Below are 18,949 nucleotides of genomic sequence, written 5' to 3'. Positions count from 1 at the left end.
CCTGTAAATATACAACCAAAACTAGAATTTAAAATTTTAGAACTAATGTGATTTTATCCAACTATAGACAGCCATGACATTGAAATAGTGATATTTTGTACCATCTGGACAGTAGTTTTATCATTCTGAGATTAGGAATTTATGTTAAAATTCCTCAAGCCAAATTAATATACTGTACTTTAAACAAGCTTTCCAATTTAAGTGCAATGTAATTTGGAGTGCAAGATTGAAACTTTAAACTACCTTAGAACATTTAGAAAAAAATGAACACAAAAACAGTCTTCAACTTTATTGAAAATAATCAAAATTATTACAATGATTTGGAACAACCAGTTTGCCAACTTGGAGTGGGAGAGATTTAATGAACACTGAAAACAAGATATAAATAAATAAATCCTAGAGAGGTTTCCTCGACATTATGGTAAAATTTGGTTTATTTGGTAATGGGATTGTCACTTACTCCTACTTTAGTTTTTAAATAAATAAAATTGTACTGTAGGCATATTTTAAATAAATAAAATTGTACTGTAGGCATAATCTTTATTGTTCTCGATTAGTGCATGCTTATGTCAAAGAATTACCTGATTACTGTAATTGAAAAATATTTATTCCAGAGAAACTGCCTCCATACAATAACTAGACACTATCAGGTAGCTACTGCATGAGAATTTTGTCTAGGTGCAGACTTTGAAAAACAAATGGATAAATCTTAATGAAAAACCACTGATATTAAAGTTTGGAAGCTGCAGTATAATAATGTATTAAGGGGGATGAAGACTGACTGCACGGGTTCAAGGGGGATGAAGACTTGACTGCACGGGTTCAAGGGGGATGAAGACTTGACTGCACGGGTTCAAGGGGGATGAAGACTTGACTGCACGGGTTCAAGGGGGATGAAGACTGACTGCACGGGTTCAAGGGGGATGAAGACTGACTGCACGGGTTCAAGGGGGATGAAGACTGACTGCACGGGTTCAAGGGGGATGAAGACTGACTGCACGGGTTCAAGGGGGATGAAGACTGACTGCACGGGTTCAAGGGGGATGAAGACTGACTGCACGGGTTCAAGGGGGATGAAGACTGACTGCACGGGTTCAAGGGGGATGAAGACTGACTGCACGGGTTCAAGGGGGATGAAGACTGACTGCACGGGTTCAAGGGGGATGAAGACTGACTGCACGGGTTCAAGGGGGATGAAGACTGACTGCACGGGTTCAAGGGGGATGAAGACTGACTGCACGGGTTCAAGGGGGATGAAGACTGACTGCACGGGTTCAAGGGGGATGAAGACTGACTGCACGGGTTCAAGGGGGATGAAGACTGACTGCACGGGTTCAAGGGGGATGAAGACTGACTGCACGGGTTCAAGGGGGATGAAGACTATCTCGTGGGAGATGAAGACCAGATATAGGAAGTTATTTTAAGTATAAATAAATTTTACATAGGTTGGCTGGTTATAAACCAAATGAAAATTCAAAATTTTAAAGCTCCAGTCAAGCTATTAACCAAACTGTCACGCAATGTCAACTTGTTTAAAGTGCACTGATTATTTAAAAAAAAAAAAAAATGAACATGGTTTGAGGAAACAAGTTTGTCACTTTGAAATATCATTAAAAGCTATGGAAGAATTTGTGACTTATTTTTAACATGCAAATAGTTCTTGAACAGTTATTAGTTATGAATCTTAGCTTCCTTAGACAAGAAAAAAATACATCTGATGAAGGTTCATTTATATACTTTGATTAAAAAAGCAATTACTGTACTTTACACTAAAATACTTTTAGATAATTTTGTTTCTTTTATAATTTAATTGTAAATAGAAACAGCAACTTGCATTCAATAAAGCTAAGTTAACGAGTGAATCTAAAATGTCTAGTAATAGTATAAAGGTCACCAAATCGATGTTTCTTGTGTCATTGCAACACTATACAATAAGTTTTACGTATACAAAGTATTCGTAGCTTATGTGTTAGAACCTGTTTTGTAAACTTTGAAATCAGTTTAAAGAGGACAAAAGTTTATAAGAGCATATATACAGCAAATTTATCTTATCAATTTCATTCAAACTACTAAATGGTCTAACAAAACTTGAGGTATGAAATGGAAAAAAGGAAACTGCTATCAACATTGAAAATAGTAATTTTGGTAAACTAGAAGTGGTATTGGATAGTATTGTTGCTCTAACCTTGTTTAATCAAATGTCAAGAATGTCATTACCCCTTCTTTCTAAGATTGCCTGCCTCAAAACGTGCATTTCAATGACTGCATACAATAAAATAAATATTTCTTCCATATCACAATTTTACATTGATTATTTTAATATTCCTGCTAGTGGAGCTTAAGGGCAATGGAAAAACTTCATTCTGAGGATGCCAATTTTGGTCCTGATTCCCTTCCCCTGGTTGAGAACACCTGCTCTAAAAGGCTTTTGTTCAGGAAGAAAACTATGTGAAAAGTAAAAAATCTAAGTGCTTAGTGTCAAAATTATGTAATAATTCTGCTGTATTATTACTAGCTTAGTTACAACCCTGGTTGGAAAAGCAAGATGCTTATAAGCCCAGAGACTAGGGAAAAAATCCCAGTAAAGAAGGAAATGGGTATAATTGTGTGCCTGAGTGTTGCCTACCCTCAAGCAAGAGAAAACTAGCCAAGACAGTGCAAGATCACGGTACAGAGGCATATAGCGCTACAAAAGACGAGAGAACAATGGTTTTTGCAGTGTCCTTCTAGAAGAGCTGCTTACTATAGCTAGAGAAGCTATCCTACTTATACCAAGGGGAAAGTAGTCACTAAATTATAGGTTATTTTTGTTTTTAGGTGTAAGGAGGTGTGTGTAAAGAATACATCAGACTGGTCAGTGTATGTGTAGGGAAATGAAAAATGATATGCAACCAGAGATGCAATGCAGTACTATCTGGCTGGTCAGAAGACCAAATAACACTACCAGTAGTATTCACTTAAATAGAATCTAGGAATAAAAATCCTAAAATTAAAGTCAAACTTCCAGGGGACTAAATACTGAATGTTACAGAACCAAAAAAAAACCTAGTTTGATTAGAGATTTCCAACTAATTATGGAGCCAATAGTTTTGAAAAATATATAAATTTATTTAAAGCTTAATGTTTCCGTTTAACTTCTGATCATTGAAAACTTCGAAGCTCCATGTAGAAAGTCTTCCTTTACTTAGTCAACTCGTGACATTTCAATCTGTCTGGAGTAGATCTTGAGACCAAAAATCTTCACTATGCCAACTCCATTGCTGCAAAAGAGAATTGCCAAAATGAGATAAAAATGGTTTGAAAGTGCACAAACTAGATAAATTACCAATTTGCAACATCTATTTAACAAATCCACAGTTGATCGTTTTTGTAACTTCTTAACTGTCACATGACCTTATTGAATTAAAATCTACAGAACTTAATAACTTGACTGAACCATTGCTCACATTTCCAAGGACTAAGTTCTTATACTGTACTTGTTCCACTGCATACCAGTCAAACGTTAATCAACTTTCTTTCATCTTATCCTTTGGTAAATAAAAATACCCTACCTCAGGCTCAACCAGATAGCCATTTGCATATATTCATTTAATTTTAATTGCACCTTTTATACCGTTTCACTACTGTTATGAATAGTATTTCATAAAATAATTTTCCATCAAATGATAGATCTAAATTTGAAGTAAATATATCCCAGCCTAATTTAACTCTAGAAAACAAAACTAATTTATGTACTTTGAATAATCTAACTCACTGGAAAATTATATACGCCTTTCTTAGCAAAATTCCTGTTGGACAAACTACAAGATAACCCTTTTTGTATCAAAAATCCATTAGGGAAATTATAAACATGTAAAAAAAAAAAATGAGTAAACCATTAAACTACAACAAACCAATTAATTTTTGAACAAACAAATCCCAGACAAATATACACTACTGTACATGTCAAGTGGTGGTTAAAAGATTCATGAATTTAGGCCATAAGACCTAGCACCAAGGTTTAGGAGGTAATTTAGCACCCATACGTAACTGGGAAATACCTTCAATTGCGCTATTTAGTAAGTTGAGACTGGAACAGCAAGACCACAAAAATTAACAGATCCATGGTTGGAGGCTTAAAAAAGAGCGAGCAGTAATAGCTCTATTGTCTTTCATCCTAGCTGGCAACTGGACCCGAACCACGGTTTGAAAGCTCGTTGCTGATTGGCTTCTTATTTGGCATCCTTCCCTCCCACTGACCAACAACGAAGCAAAACATTGCATTTATCCATGGTACATGATAATTTTCCTTATACTGTACATCGCTTAATTTGCGTAATATCTACCTGGTTCTTTAGTCACACAGATTAAAGGTACTTTAGATGAAGAACATTACCTTGAAAAAATATTCATATCTTAAAAATATAAGATAAAATAAAAGTTTAGGTGAAACGAGAGCTGAAAAACTTTTAAAATTTTTTAAATCCTGCTTAATGTCATGAAACAAATATGCAAGGAAGGAAAATAAAGAATATTTGGCTTTTTACCGCAATATCGTTCCAAATTTTGGTGAAGTTTAGTCGATGCAGCAGGCTTCCCGCCCGCACACGATAACCAGTCATCAAAATATTCAGTTTCTCACTTAACTTTTTTGTATATTTTTTTAAGATATGGATATTTATTTCAAGGTAATACTCATTATCTACATTTAATGTGTGTGACCAAAGAACCAGATAAATATTACACAAACTAAGTGAGGTATCAAGTAAAAATGACCATTATCACTGACAAATGCAATGGTTTGCATCGTCAGTCAGCGAGGGGGGATGATGCCTGAACCAACAGCCAATCTGCATTGAGCTTTCAAACCGTGGTTCGGCTCCAGTTGCCAGCTAGGATGAAACAGACTTAAGCTACCTACAAGGTAGTGCTGAAGTGGTAAGATTAATACATACATACATACATATACCAAGGCACTTCCCCTAATATTGGGGGGTTGCTGACATCAAAAACAGAAAAGGGGACCTCTCCTCTCCACGTTCCTCCCAGCCTGACAAGGGACTCAACCGAGTTTGGCTGGTACTGCTAGGGGTGCCACAGCCCACCCTCCCACATTATCCACCACAGATGAAGCTTCATAATGCTGAATCCCCTACTGTTGCTGCCTCCATGGTCTTCCAAGGCACCGGAAGGAAGCAGCAGCGCCTAGCTGAACTGCGTCACAATCGCTCTCCATTCATTCCTATTTCTAGCATGCTCTCTTGCCCCTTTCACATCTATCCTCCTATCACCCAGACCTACCTTCACTCCATCCATCCATCCAAACCTTGGCCTTCCTCTTGTACTTCTCCCATCAACTCTTGCATTCACCACCTTTAGCAGAGCCATTTTCCATTCTCTCAACATGGCCAAAGCACCTCAACACATTCATATCCACTAGCTGCTAACTCATTTCTTACACCCGTTCTCACTCTCACCACTTCATTCCTAATTTCATCTACTCGAGATACACCAGCCATACTCCTTACACTCTTCATCTCAAACACATTCAATTTCTGTCTCTCCGTCACTTTCATTCCCCACAACTCCGATCTATACATCACAGTTGGTACAAGCACTTTCTCATACATAACTCTCTACATTCATGCCCAACCCTCTATTTTTTATTACTCCCTTAACTGCCCCCAACACTATCTTTCATTCACTCTCTGACGTACATCTGCTTCCACTCCACCATTTGCTGCAACAACAGACACCAAGTACTTAAACCGATCCACCTCCTCCAGTAACTCCATTCAACACGACATTCAATCTCGCACCACCCTCCCTTCTCGTACATCTCAACCTTACTTTTACCCACATTAACTCAACTTCCTTCTCTCACATACCCTTCCAAATTCTGTCGCTAATAGTCCAAGCTTCTCTTCCGCGTCTGCAATCAGTAAAGTATCATCTGCAAACAACAACTGATTTACCTCCCATTCATGGTCATTCTCGTTTACCAGTTTCAATCCTCGTCCAAACACTCTAGCATTCACCTCTTACCACTCCATCAACATAAAAGTTAAACCACGGCGACATCACACATCCCTGTCTCAGCCCCTCTCCCTGGGAACCAATCACTCACTTCATTTCCTATCCTAACACATGCTTTACTACCTTTGTAGAAACTTTTCACTGCTTGCAACAACCTTCCACCAACTCCATATAACCTCATCACATTCCACATTGCTTCCCTATCAACTCTCATACGCTTTCTCCAGATCCATAAACGCAACATACACCTTACCTTTTGCTAAATATTTTTTGCATATCTGACTAACTGTAAAAATCTGATTCATACAACCCCTACCTCTTCTAAAACCACCCTGTACTTCTAAAATTGCATTCTCTGTTTTATCCTTAATCCTATTAATCAGTACTACCATACACTTTCCCCACCACACTCAAACTAATACCCCTGGAATTACAACTCATGCACATCTCCCTTACCCTTATAAAGTGGTACAATACACGCACAAACCCAATCTACTGCTACCATTGACAATACAAAACACTTTAAACAATCTCAACAACCATTCAAGTACAGTTGTACCCCCTTCCTTCAACATCTCAGCTCTCACACCATCCATACCTGGTGCTTTTCCTACTAGTTTCATTTAGTGCTCACCTCACTTCCTCTTGTAATCTCTCTCTCTCGTTCTTATCTCCCATCACCGGCACCTCAACACCTGCAACAGCAATTATATCTGCCTCCCTATTATCCTCAACATTCAGTAACTTTCAAAATATTCCGCCCACCTTCTCCTTGCCTCTCCTTTTAACAACCTTCCATTTCCATCTTTCACTGTCTTCAATTCTTGAACCAGCCTTCCTTACTCTTCACTCCTTTCCAAAACTACTACAACACAATCCATTAACGCCCTTTCTACCACTCTTCCATTTGCCACTCTTACCCATGTATACTTGTTTTAATCTTTTTGAAAAAGCTAGAACTTATCACCATCTTTTGCTCAACACACAACCAGTCTCTCACCACTCATTTTCACCTGGTACGCCATACTTCCCAATGACACCTACCTCTCCAGTCCCCCCACTAGCATTTAAGTCACATTTGACAACTACATAATACCTTCTACCCAGTCCTTCTACACGTAGTTAATTCATTCCAGAACTCATTCCGCTCTTCACTTTTCTCACAACCGGGTCCATACGTACTGACAAAAGCCCAACATTCCCTACCCAACCTAACCCTTACCCACATTAACCTAGATGATATCTCCTTCCATTCCACTACTTTACCTGTCATCCATTCACTCAGCAATAAAGCCACACCTCTTTCTCTTCCCCTTTCAATCCCAGACACTACCAGACATTTCACCAAACATCACTTCACCTTTCCCTTTTATCTTTGTCTCACACAAAGCCAATATATCCATCCTTCTATTCCTAAACATACTTCCAATCTCATCTTTTACTCAATCGTACTACATCCACACATTCAAACACCCCAAAACTAGAGTGCGGGGAGTAGTCACTCTCCCCCCAGCTCCACTTCTCTGATGTCTCACAGGATTATAATACAGGAGAGGGGGTTCCCAGCCCCCTCGTTCAGTCTTTTAGTCACCTCTTACGACACGCAGGAATACGTTGGCGCTATTCCAATTGTTTTTATGCCCCTGCGGCCAAAGGGGTAAGATTAATACTTTGCGGCCAAAGGGGTAAGATTAATACTTTGCCTAAAAGATTTTAACTCAAAACACACACTGCACACCCTATTATACATTAAAAATTCATTAAATAAAGTATTAACAGGTAAAAATACTACTTTCATCAAAAACTGAAAATGTCAAACAAAGTCAATCCGATTAGATTGTACCTCTTCTTACCAAATACCATTCTGCACAAATACCCTTGCCAAAAAGTGGGCTTGCTCACTCCCTATCAGTGGGGGCCGCGGCCCAACCGCTCTCCTGTCAAACCCAGGCCAGCCTCAACCAAACCCAGGCCAGCCTCAACCAAACCCAGGCCAGCCTCAACCCCTCAACCAAACCCAGGCCAGCCTCAACCCCTCAACCAAACCCAGGCCAGCCTCAACCCCTCAACCAAACCCAGGCCAGCCTCAACCCCTCAACCAAACCCAGGCCAGCCTCAACCCCTCAACCAAACCCAGGCCAGCCTCAACCCCTCAACCAAACCCAGGCCAGCCTCAACCCCTCAACCAAACCCAGGCCAGCCTGAACCTTTGCCAAACATAAGATAGTCTCGACCCTTTGCCAAACAAGCTTGCCTTAACCCCTCCATAAGTTTACTTTAACCCCTTGCCAAATAGCAGGCTACCACAACCCCTTGACAAACCACATGGACATTAGGTTATAATATAAAAAACTATTTAAATGTAATTATCTGCAGCTGTTCAAACTGGATACCTAATTTATTTGAAAGCAGCTAAATATAATTACCTTCTACTCTGTCACTTTGGATCAGCTGTGTCCTTGAGATCGGTTTCCTCAGATTCATTCCTGGTTGGTCAGTTATTTAACCGCATTTCGAGTTTAGGTCACACCTGCAAAGAAAGATTGAGTAAATATTTGGTTTTAAGTTTTTTAGAATTTTTTAGGCTGCTGTCAGTTGAGAATTTATTATTGAAGTTGAGGATTAGCATCCATACATTAAAAACACCCCCTACCTACCATGGTCATTTATTTACCTAATGTAACAATACTGTACTTCAGAAACTTCAGTCCTTTTAGGGTTTAATCCAAAGTCAGATACATAAGGACTCATTATTTGCCTCTTTACAAAGGCTTTGGAAATCTATATTACTCAACTTCAGGTGACTTTCAAATACCTTACAAAAAAGTATTCCATTATCTACTTTTGAACTTTTCTTGAAGATTTACTACTGCAAGAAAATATAAAGCTGAAGCAATTTGCACATATCTGACCAGTCCTGAATGTGACCCTGAATCACATTACACAACAGGAGTGGCAATAGAATTAGGTCCTAAAACTGGTTTAAAACTTCTACATTGACAAGCTTGTTTCATAGTTAAGCCATTTCAAGTTTTAGGCATTTACTCAAAGTTCACGGTCAAATTCTAAGCCCTTAGTACAGATCTCTACTGCATCAGTTACCAATTAGTCTTAGACAGGTTACTCATCAATTACGAGCGCAACGCCAAAAATTTTTATCAGACCATGTTACAATAAGAGTAGGCCCTATGTTCTATTAACGAAGAAGCCTGGTAATATTTAAGCAGCATATGGGGTTCCTTTATTGTCCTCTTAATCTGGCAAGAGCCTCCATTATGAGGAAAGGCTGTCTACACTTGTCACAACTTAACACTAAACTTTCCACTTTCCCATTTGTTCAAAAAAATAATTTAGGCACCAAGGATCTAAATAGATTTGATTTCCCAATACATTTAAATTTATCTTTTACGGAGTATTATTAAGTTTCCATTGATAAAATTTCATAACCTTGCCGCCACATACATTTTGTGACAAAGCAAGCAGGTAAACAAAATTTTTCAATATAAAAATAACTAAAGAACTCTGTAGAGCGCAGACTTCCGCCAGGCCACCGTATTTCTCGACCTTTGGATTGATTTTGGAGTTTTGCACACCCGTGACCTTAGTCCTTCAAAAATTTCATTTCCAGCTCATTACATTAGTTTAAAATCCCAGCAAGCTTCATTATTTTACGATTAAATTTGTGGCTGCATGGTTGATGACCAGAATTTTACCTTTTCCTTGACCTTCGACCTTAACATTAACTGGCGTAGATTTTCATAAAATCAAATATGAACCAAGTTTGAAGTCAGTGACAAAGAGGTCTAAACTTATGGCTGACTACGTGAATTGGGCATTTTGCTTGACTGACCTTGAATTTCCAAAACTTAATAATTTCCAGCTTTTTACATCAGTTAATCCCTGAAAGTTTCATTACTCTACAATTAAAATTATGGCCAGGAAGCTGTTCACAAACACCCCCACACACAGGGGTAAAACAACTTTCTAACTTTGTTGGTGGAGGTAATTAAAGTTTGGGCTTTACTTTGAATAGGATAGTGTCAGATTAAACATTAAGGGTTAACAATAATAAGTATTCTAAAAGACAAAATTAAAACTAACCAAAGGCCAAGATTAAAGTGGACCCCAACGACCAAAATTATACGCCGCCCACAAGGCCAAATCAAAACGGCCCCCCTCAATGGCCAAATTAACACGCACCCCAAGGCCAAATTAAAACGGGGCATCGCCCCCAGGCCAAAACTGAAACGGGGCATCGCCCCCAGGCCAAAACTGAAACGGGGCATCGCCCCCAGGCCAAAACTGAAACGGGGCATCGCCCCCAGGCCAAAACTGAAACGGGGCATCGCCCCCAGGCCAAAACTGAAACGGGGCATCGCCCCCAGGCCAAAACTGAAACGGGGCATCGCCCCCAGGCCAAAACTGAAACGGGGCATCGCCCCCAGGCCAAAACTGAAACGGGGCATCGCCCCCAGGCCAAAACTGAAACGGGGCATCGCCCCCAGGCCAAAACTGAAACGGGGCATCGCCCCCAGGCCAAAACTGAAACGGGGCATCGCCCCCAGGCCAAAACTGAAACGGGGCATCGCCCCCAGGCCAAAACTGAAACGGGGCATCGCCCCCAGGCCAAAACTGAAACGGGGCATCGCCCCCAGGCCAAAACTGAAACGGGGCATCGCCCCCAGGCCAAAACTGAAACGGGGCATCGCCCCCAGGCCAAAACTGAAACGGGGCATCGCCCCCAGGCCAAAACTGAAACGGGGCATCGCCCCCAGGCCAAAACTGAAACGGGGCATCGCCCCCAGGCCAAAACTGAAACGGGGCATCGCCCCCAGGCCAAAACTGAAACGGGGCATCGCCCCCAGGCCAAAACTGAAACGGGGCATCGCCCCCAGGCCAAAACTGAAACGGGGCATCGCCCCCAGGCCAAAACTGAAACGGGGCATCGCCCCCAGGCCAAAACTGAAACGGGGCATCGCCCCCAGGCCAAAACTGAAACGGGGCATCGCCCCCAGGCCAAAACTGAAACGGGGCATCGCCCCCAGGCCAAAACTGAAACGGGGCATCGCCCCCAGGCCAAAACTGAAACGGGGCATCGCCCCCAGGCCAAAACTGAAACGGGGCATCGCCCCCAGGCCAAAACTGAAACGGGGCATCGCCCCCAGGCCAAAACTGAAACGGGGCATCGCCCCCAGGCCAAAACTGAAACGGGGCATCGCCCCCAGGCCAAAACTGAAACGGGGCATCGCCCCCAGGCCAAAACTGAAACGGGGCATCGCCCCCAGGCCAAAACTGAAACGGGGCATCGCCCCCAGGCCAAAACTGAAACGGGGCATCGCCCCCAGGCCAAAACTGAAACGGGGCATCGCCCCCAGGCCAAAACTGAAACGGGGCATCGCCCCCAGGCCAAAACTGAAACGGGGCATCGCCCCCAGGCCAAAACTGAAACGGGGCATCGCCCCCAGGCCAAAACTGAAACGGGGCATCGCCCCCAGGCCAAAACTGAAACGGGGCATCGCCCCCAGGCCAAAACTGAAACGGGGCATCGCCCCCAGGCCAAAACTGAAACGGGGCATCGCCCCCAGGCCAAAACTGAAACGGGGCATCGCCCCCAGGCCAAAACTGAAACGGGGCATCGCCCCCAGGCCAAAACTGAAACGGGGCATCGCCCCCAGGCCAAAACTGAAACGGGGCATCGCCCCCAGGCCAAAACTGAAACGGGGCATCGCCCCCAGGCCAAAACTGAAACGGGGCATCGCCCCCAGGCCAAAACTGAAACGGGGCATCGCCCCCAGGCCAAAACTGAAACGGGGCATCGCCCCCAGGCCAAAACTGAAACGGGGCATCGCCCCCAGGCCAAAACTGAAACGGGGCATCGCCCCCAGGCCAAAACTGAAACGGGGCATCGCCCCCAGGCCAAAACTGAAACGGGGCATCGCCCCCAGGCCAAAACTGAAACGGGGCATCGCCCCCAGGCCAAAACTGAAACGGGGCATCGCCCCCAGGCCAAAACTGAAACGGGGCATCGCCCCCAGGCCAAAACTGAAACGGGGCATCGCCCCCAGGCCAAAACTGAAACGGGGCATCGCCCCCAGGCCAAAACTGAAACGGGGCATCGCCCCCACGCCAAAACTGAAACGGGCCATCGCCCCCACGCCAAAACTGAAACGGGCCATCGCCCCCACGCCAAAATTGAAACGGGCCATCGCCCCCCAGCCAAAATTGAAACGGGCCATCGCCCCCCAGCCAAAATTGAAACGGGCCATCGCCCCCCAGCCAAAATTGAAACGGGCCATCGCCCCCCAGCCAAAATTGAAACGGGCCATCGCCCCCCAGCCAAAATTGAAACGGGCCATCGCCCCCCAGCCAAAATTGAAACGGGCCATCGCCCCCCAGCCAAAATTGAAACGGGCCATCGCCCCCCAGCCAAAATTGAAACGGGCCATCACCCCCCAGCCAAATTGAAACGGGCCATCGCCCCCCAGCCAAAATTGAAACGGGGCATCGCCCCCAAGCCAAAATTAAAACGGGGCATCGCCCCCAAGCCAAAATTAAAACGGGGCATCGCCCCCAAGCCAAACGCGCCCAAGCCAAAATTAAAACGGGGCATTGCCCCCAAGCCAAAATTAAAACAGGTCATCGCCCCCAACCCAAAATTAAAACTGGGCATCGCCCCCAAGCCAAAATTAAAACGGGGCATCCCCCCAAGCCAAAATTAAAACGGGGCATCGCCCCCAAGAGCCAAATTAAGACTGGGCCCCCAAGGGCCAAAATAAAATCGCCCCCCCCCCCCCCCCCCCAAGGGCCAAAATAAAACCGCCCCAACAAGGGCTAAAATAAAACCGCCCCCCCAAGGGCCAAAATAAAACCGCCCAAGGGCCAATATAAAACCGCCCCAACAAGGGCCAAAATAAAACCGCCCCAACAAGGGCCAAAATAAAACCGCCCAAGGGCCAAAATAAAACCGCCCAAGGGCCAAAATAAAACCGCCCCCCCAAGGGCCAAAATAAAACCGCCCCCCCAAGGGCCAAAATAAAACCGCCCAAGGGCCAAAATAAAACCGCCCCCCAAAGACCCAAAATAAAACTGCCCCCCAAAGACCCAAAATAAGACCGCCCCCCAAAGACCAAAATAAGACCGCCCCCAAAGACCAAAATAAGACCGCCCCCAAAGACCAAAATAAGACCGCCCCCAAAGACCAAAATAAGACCGCCCCCCAGGACCAAAATAAACCGGCCCTCAAAAGCCAAAATAATACAGCCCAGGCCAAAATAACACGGCCCTCAAAGGCCAAAATAATACTGCCCCAAAAACCCAAAATTAAACTACAGTACCCCCAAAAACCCATAATAAAAAGACCCGAAAGGTAAAAATTAAACTGCACCAAAAGAAATTAAGCTATCAAAGATTAAAATTATATGCCACACCAAGACCACAATAAACTGAACCCTAAGACCAAAAAGCCATGCAAATAAAAAAAAAGCAGCACCTGCAGAGGACACGTAAAAGCAGTAACTGCAGAGGACAAGCATAAACTGCAGGGGACAAGTAAAAACAGCTACACCAAGGGGTAAATCGCAGCACCTGCAGAGGACAAGTAAAGTTACTACAGAAAGGTAAAAACCGGTACACCAAGCGGTAAGTAAAAGCAGCACCTGCAGAGAAATAGTAAAAGCATCAACTGCTAAAGTAAAAACCGCCACACCAAGGAGTAAAAAGCAGAACCTTCAGAGGACAAGTAAAAGCACCAACTGCCGAGGACAAGTAAAAAAAGCTACACCAAGAGGCAAGTAAAAGCAGCAACTGCAGAGGATAAGTAATAACTACAGGAAGGGACAAGTAAAAGCACAAACTGCAGAGGAAAAGTAAAAGCACAAACTGCAGAGGAAAAGTAAAACCAGCTACATCAAGGGACAAGTAGCAGCAACTGCAGAGGACAAGTACAAAACAGTTACATCAAGGGGTTAAGTAAAAGCAGCTACACCAAGGGGAAAGTAAAAGCAGCAACTGCAGAGGACAAGTAAAAATACCAACTGTAGAGGACAAGTAAAAACATCTACATCAAGGGGAAAGAAAAATCAGCAACTGCAGAGGACAAGTAAAAACATCTACATCAAGGGGAAAGTAAAATCAGCAACTGCAGAGGACAAGTAAAAACATCTACATAAAGGGGAAAGTAAAATCAGCAACTGCAGAGGACAAGTAAAAACATCTACATCAAGGGGAAAGAAAAATCAGCAACTGCAGAGGACAAGTAAAAACATCTACATCAAGGGGAAAGTAAAATCAGCAACTGCAGAGGACAAGTAAAAACATCTACATCAAGGGGAAAGTAAAATCAGCAACTGCAGAGGACAAGTAAAAACATCTACATCAAGGGGAAAGAAAAATCAGCAACTGCAGAGGACAAGTAAAAACATCTACATCAAGGGGAAAGTAAAATCAGCAACTGCAGAGGACAAGTAAAAACATCTACATCAAGGGGAAAGTAAAATCAGCAACTGCAGAGGACAAGTAAAAACATCTACATCAAGGGGAAAGTAAAATCAGCAACTGCAGAGGACAAGTAAAAACATCTACATCAAGGGGAAAGAAAAATCAGCAACTGCAGAGGACAAGTAAAAACATCTACATCAAGGGGAAAGTAAAATCAGCAACTGCAGAGGACAAGTAAAAACATCTACATCAAGGGGAAAGTAAAATCAGCAACTGCAGAGGACAAGTAAAAACATCTACATCAAGGGGAAAGAAAAATCAGCAACTGTAGAGGACAAGTAAAAACATCTACATCAAGGGGAAAGTAAAATCAGCAACTGCAGAGGACAAGTAAAAACATCTACATCAAGGGGAAAGTAAAATCAGCAACTGCAGAGGACAAGTAAAAACATCTACATCAAGGGGAAAGTAAAATCAGCAACTGCAGAGGACAAGTAAAAACATCTACATCAAGGGGAAAGTAAAATCAGCAACTGCAGAGGACAAGTAAAAACACGAAAAACAACTACACCAAGAGGCAAGTAAAAACAGCTACACCAAGGGGCATGTAAAACCAGCCAAGCTCAAGTAAAAGCAACAACTACAGATGACAAGTAAAAATATCTACAAGGGGCAAGTAAAAGGACCAACTGCACAGGACAAGTGAAAACAATTACACCAAGGATTAAGTAAAAGCAGCAACTGCAGAGGACAAGTAAAAAACAGCTACACCAAGGGGCATGTAAAAGCAGCAACTGCAAAGGACAAGTAAAATCACGAAAAAAAAAACAGCTACACCAAGAGGCAAGTAAAGGCAGCAACTGCAGAGGACAAGTAAAAACAGCTATACCAACGGGCAAGTAAAAACAGCTACATCAAGGGGCAAGTAAAAGCAGAAACTGCAGAGGATGAGTAAAAACAGCTACACTAAAGACCAAGTACACCAAAGAGCAAGTAAAAGTAGCTACACTAAAGAGCAAGTAAAAGCAGCAACTGCAGAGGATAAGTAAAAATTACAACAAGGGTTAGGTAAAAGCAGCAACTACAGAGGACAAGTAAAAAATATCTACACCAATGGGCAGGTAAAAACAGCAACTGAAGAGAAGTAAAAGCAGCTGCACAAAGGGACAAGTAAAAGCAGCTGCACAAAGGGACAAGTAAAAGCAGCTGCACAAAGGGACAAGTAAAAGCAGCTGCACAAAGGGACAATTAAAAGCAGCTGAACAAAGGGACAATTCAAAGCAGCTGATTGATTGATTGAAAGTTTTCTGGCATCCTGACATCTAAGGTCATTGACGCCGATACCATTTACTGTATATGAAAATTAAAAGAGAATTCGATTAAAACCATAAAAATTAAGAAGTCATTAAAATAGTTAAATAGTTTTCAGAAGACCTGCTTCTGAAATAAATCTAAAAATTCCACTCGCATAGTAAGACACATCATGTCCAAGAATCTTGGCAAGGATAAACCTGCCATCCTCACCTCGAGCCTCAAACAGATATCTATTTCTTAAGTTAGTAAAATTAGGGCATTCGGTCAACAAATGCTTCACTGTTAAAGGTACTAAGCAGTCCTCGCAATACGGTTGGTGTTGGCCCTTCAGCAGAAACTCGTGTCAACCGTGTGTGACCAATACGGAGACGACAAAGAGTCGTCTCCCATTTTCGGGGAATCATGTTATACCTCCAAGGTGATATGATATTTGTTACTTCCCTCATTTTATTGCCGTCTTGACTGTCCCAGTGCTGTTGCCATTTATCACAAACCAATTTCTTGATGTAAGGTAGGAGATCGTTACATGGAATGGGATACCTCCTTGGTAGCAACTCGGATGCCGCATTCTTCGCCAGTAAATCTGCCTTCTCATTCCCAGACACACCTACATGTGCTGGAACCCAACAAAATCGAACAGTTATACCTTTCCGTCCAATAATAAAAAGCCATTCTAAAATCTTTAAAACTAGAGGGTTACTAGAATTAAAAACTTCTAAAGCTTGAAGAACACTCCTTGCATCACTAAAAATTGTAAAATTACCCTCCTTTTCCAAAGCTGAACAAAGGGACAATTCAAAGCAGCTGAACAAAGGGACAATTAAAAGCAGCTACATCAAGAAAAGTGAGCAAATAAACCAAAAGAAAATCTACACTAATGGACAAGTAAAAGCAGAAGCACCAAGGGAAAGTAAAGGCAACAGTAGTAAGGGTAAAAGACAAGTAAAAGCAACAACAGCAAATGCCAAAGGAGTTACAAGAAAATGGCAATAAAAATACGAAAGCAGCAGAACTAATACAATTAACACGATAAAAGCAAATAAAGCAGAAACAAAATTGTCACAGCAATGCGGAAAATCAGCATCGCAAGAAAAACCAACACCAAAAACCGTAAACACCAAGAAAACTGCAAAACCACCCATAAACTGCTGCAATCACAAAATTCGCGCAGTACGGAAAAACAACTTAAAAACCAGTTCTAAATATCGGTGAACGTAGCAAATAGGAAAATAAAAGTTGCAATTTATGATAAATTGACCGAGTTCCTTCTATTCCAAGGCACTGCCATTTATGCAGCCTCTTCAAATCAAGTCTTATATTGAAGCTGTCAATTTTACAGCCTTTTAGCTAACCTTAAGCGAGGTAAGCTTATACTAGAAAAAGTTTTTCAAAAACTTTCCAAAGAAAAGCGTTAAAACATGACGAAAAATGTAACCTAACTTTTAAAGTCATCCGTATTATTGAAACAAAGGTAATACAGCAGTTTGGGTATACTTCAATATAAGACCATAAGGTTTAAAATAACTAATTTACTAACAAATCTGCCTATCGTCCGAAACCTTGACAATCTAGGTAATTTCTCCAAAACTTAGCGCAACAGACATTATCTAAACCGCTTCGGATATCAATCGATTTAATGAAAAAATATTTAACACGCCGTAGTAAAATAAACCTTAAATGAAAAAAATATTTAACACGCTGAAGTAAAATATAATGCACCTTAAATGAAAAAAAAATATCTAACACGCCGTAGTAAAATATAATGCACCTTAAATGAAAAAAATATTTAACACGCTGAAGTAAAATATAATGCACCTTAAATGAAAAAAAAACATTTAACACGAAGTAAAATATAATGCACCTTAAATGAAAAAAATATTTAACACGCTGAAGTAAAATATAAAGCACCATAAATTAAAAAAAAATATTTAACACGCTGAAGATATAATGCACCTTAAGAAAAAAATATTTAACACGCTGAAGTAAAATATAATGCACCTTCAATGAAAAAAATATAACACGCTGAAGTAAAATATAATGCACCTTAAATGAAAAATATTTAACACGCTAAAGTAAAATATAATGCACCTTAAATGAAAAATATTTAACACGCTAAAGTAAAATATAGTGCACCTTGAATGAAAATATATTTAACACGCTGAAGTAAAATATAATGCACCTTAAATGAAAAATATTTAACACGCTAAAGTAAAATATAATGCACCTTAAATGAAAAATATTTAACACGCTAAAGTAAAATATAATGCACCTTAAATGAAAAATATTTAACACGCTAAAGTAAAATATAATGCACCTTAAATGAAAAATATTTAACACGCTAAAGTAAAATATAATGCACCTTAAATGAAAAATATTTAACACGCTGAAGTAAAATATAATGCACCTTAAATGAAAAATATTTAACACGCTAAAGTAAAATATAATGCACCTTAAATGAAAAATATTTAACACGCTAAAGTAAAATATAATGCACCTTAAATGAAAAATATTTAACACGCTAAAGTAAAATATAATGCACCTTGAATGAAAATATATTTAACACGCTGAAGTAAAATATAATGCACCTTAAATGAAAAAAAAATATTTAACACGCTTAAGTAAAATAATGCACCTTAAATGAAAAAAAATTAACACGCTTACGTAAAATATAATGCACTTTAAATGAAAATTTGAACACGCTTTAATAAAGTATTACATACCTTCCCAACACACTAGTGGAAAAATCGCAGATGTGTGAACAACGACACCAGAAGCCAAACTGCGGACCAACATACCGATTTGAAAAGTCAATCTTTAGTTCGCTTGCCCCCATCGATTTCCAGCCAATCACAAGCGACCAAGATGGGGATAACGATTCCTGATTGGCCGAGGGAAAACCAGGTAAACAGCACTACTGGTGTAGATACTAATTACGCTACCACTAGTCTTAACATAAGGACAATGAAATTAGATCGTTCTGCAATTATATCCAATTTAATAAATGTATCATCTCAAGATAAATATCTATGAGAATTAAATCCTTCAGAACAGAGAAAGTTATTCTTTAAAACAAGTATCCCTTTAATTAAGAAAAACGTTCGTGACAGAACCAAAAGCAAAATTTACCAAATCTCTTATTCATTTTATCTTTTCCTAAAAAAAAATGTACACTAACATACAGTAT

General features: G+C 41.1%; 1 long non-coding RNA gene across 1 annotated transcript; it reads right to left on the bottom strand.

Annotated features, from left to right (window-relative positions):
- Positions 1–659: 659 nt before the first annotated feature.
- On the bottom strand, positions 660–18,609 carry LOC137629682 (uncharacterized). Its single transcript, XR_011041580.1, has 4 exons — positions 18,486–18,609; positions 8,442–8,545; positions 871–3,260; positions 660–777 (listed from the first exon to the last, which is right to left on the bottom strand). It is a non-coding gene; the product is annotated as an uncharacterized lncRNA (long non-coding RNA).
- Between the last annotated feature and the right edge of the window lie 340 nt (positions 18,610–18,949).

This window comes from Palaemon carinicauda, chromosome 37, assembly GCF_036898095.1.
Source record: "Palaemon carinicauda isolate YSFRI2023 chromosome 37, ASM3689809v2, whole genome shotgun sequence".
Taxonomy (NCBI): domain Eukaryota; kingdom Metazoa; phylum Arthropoda; class Malacostraca; order Decapoda; family Palaemonidae; genus Palaemon; species Palaemon carinicauda.
This window is presented reverse-complemented; position numbering and strand designations above follow the sequence as displayed.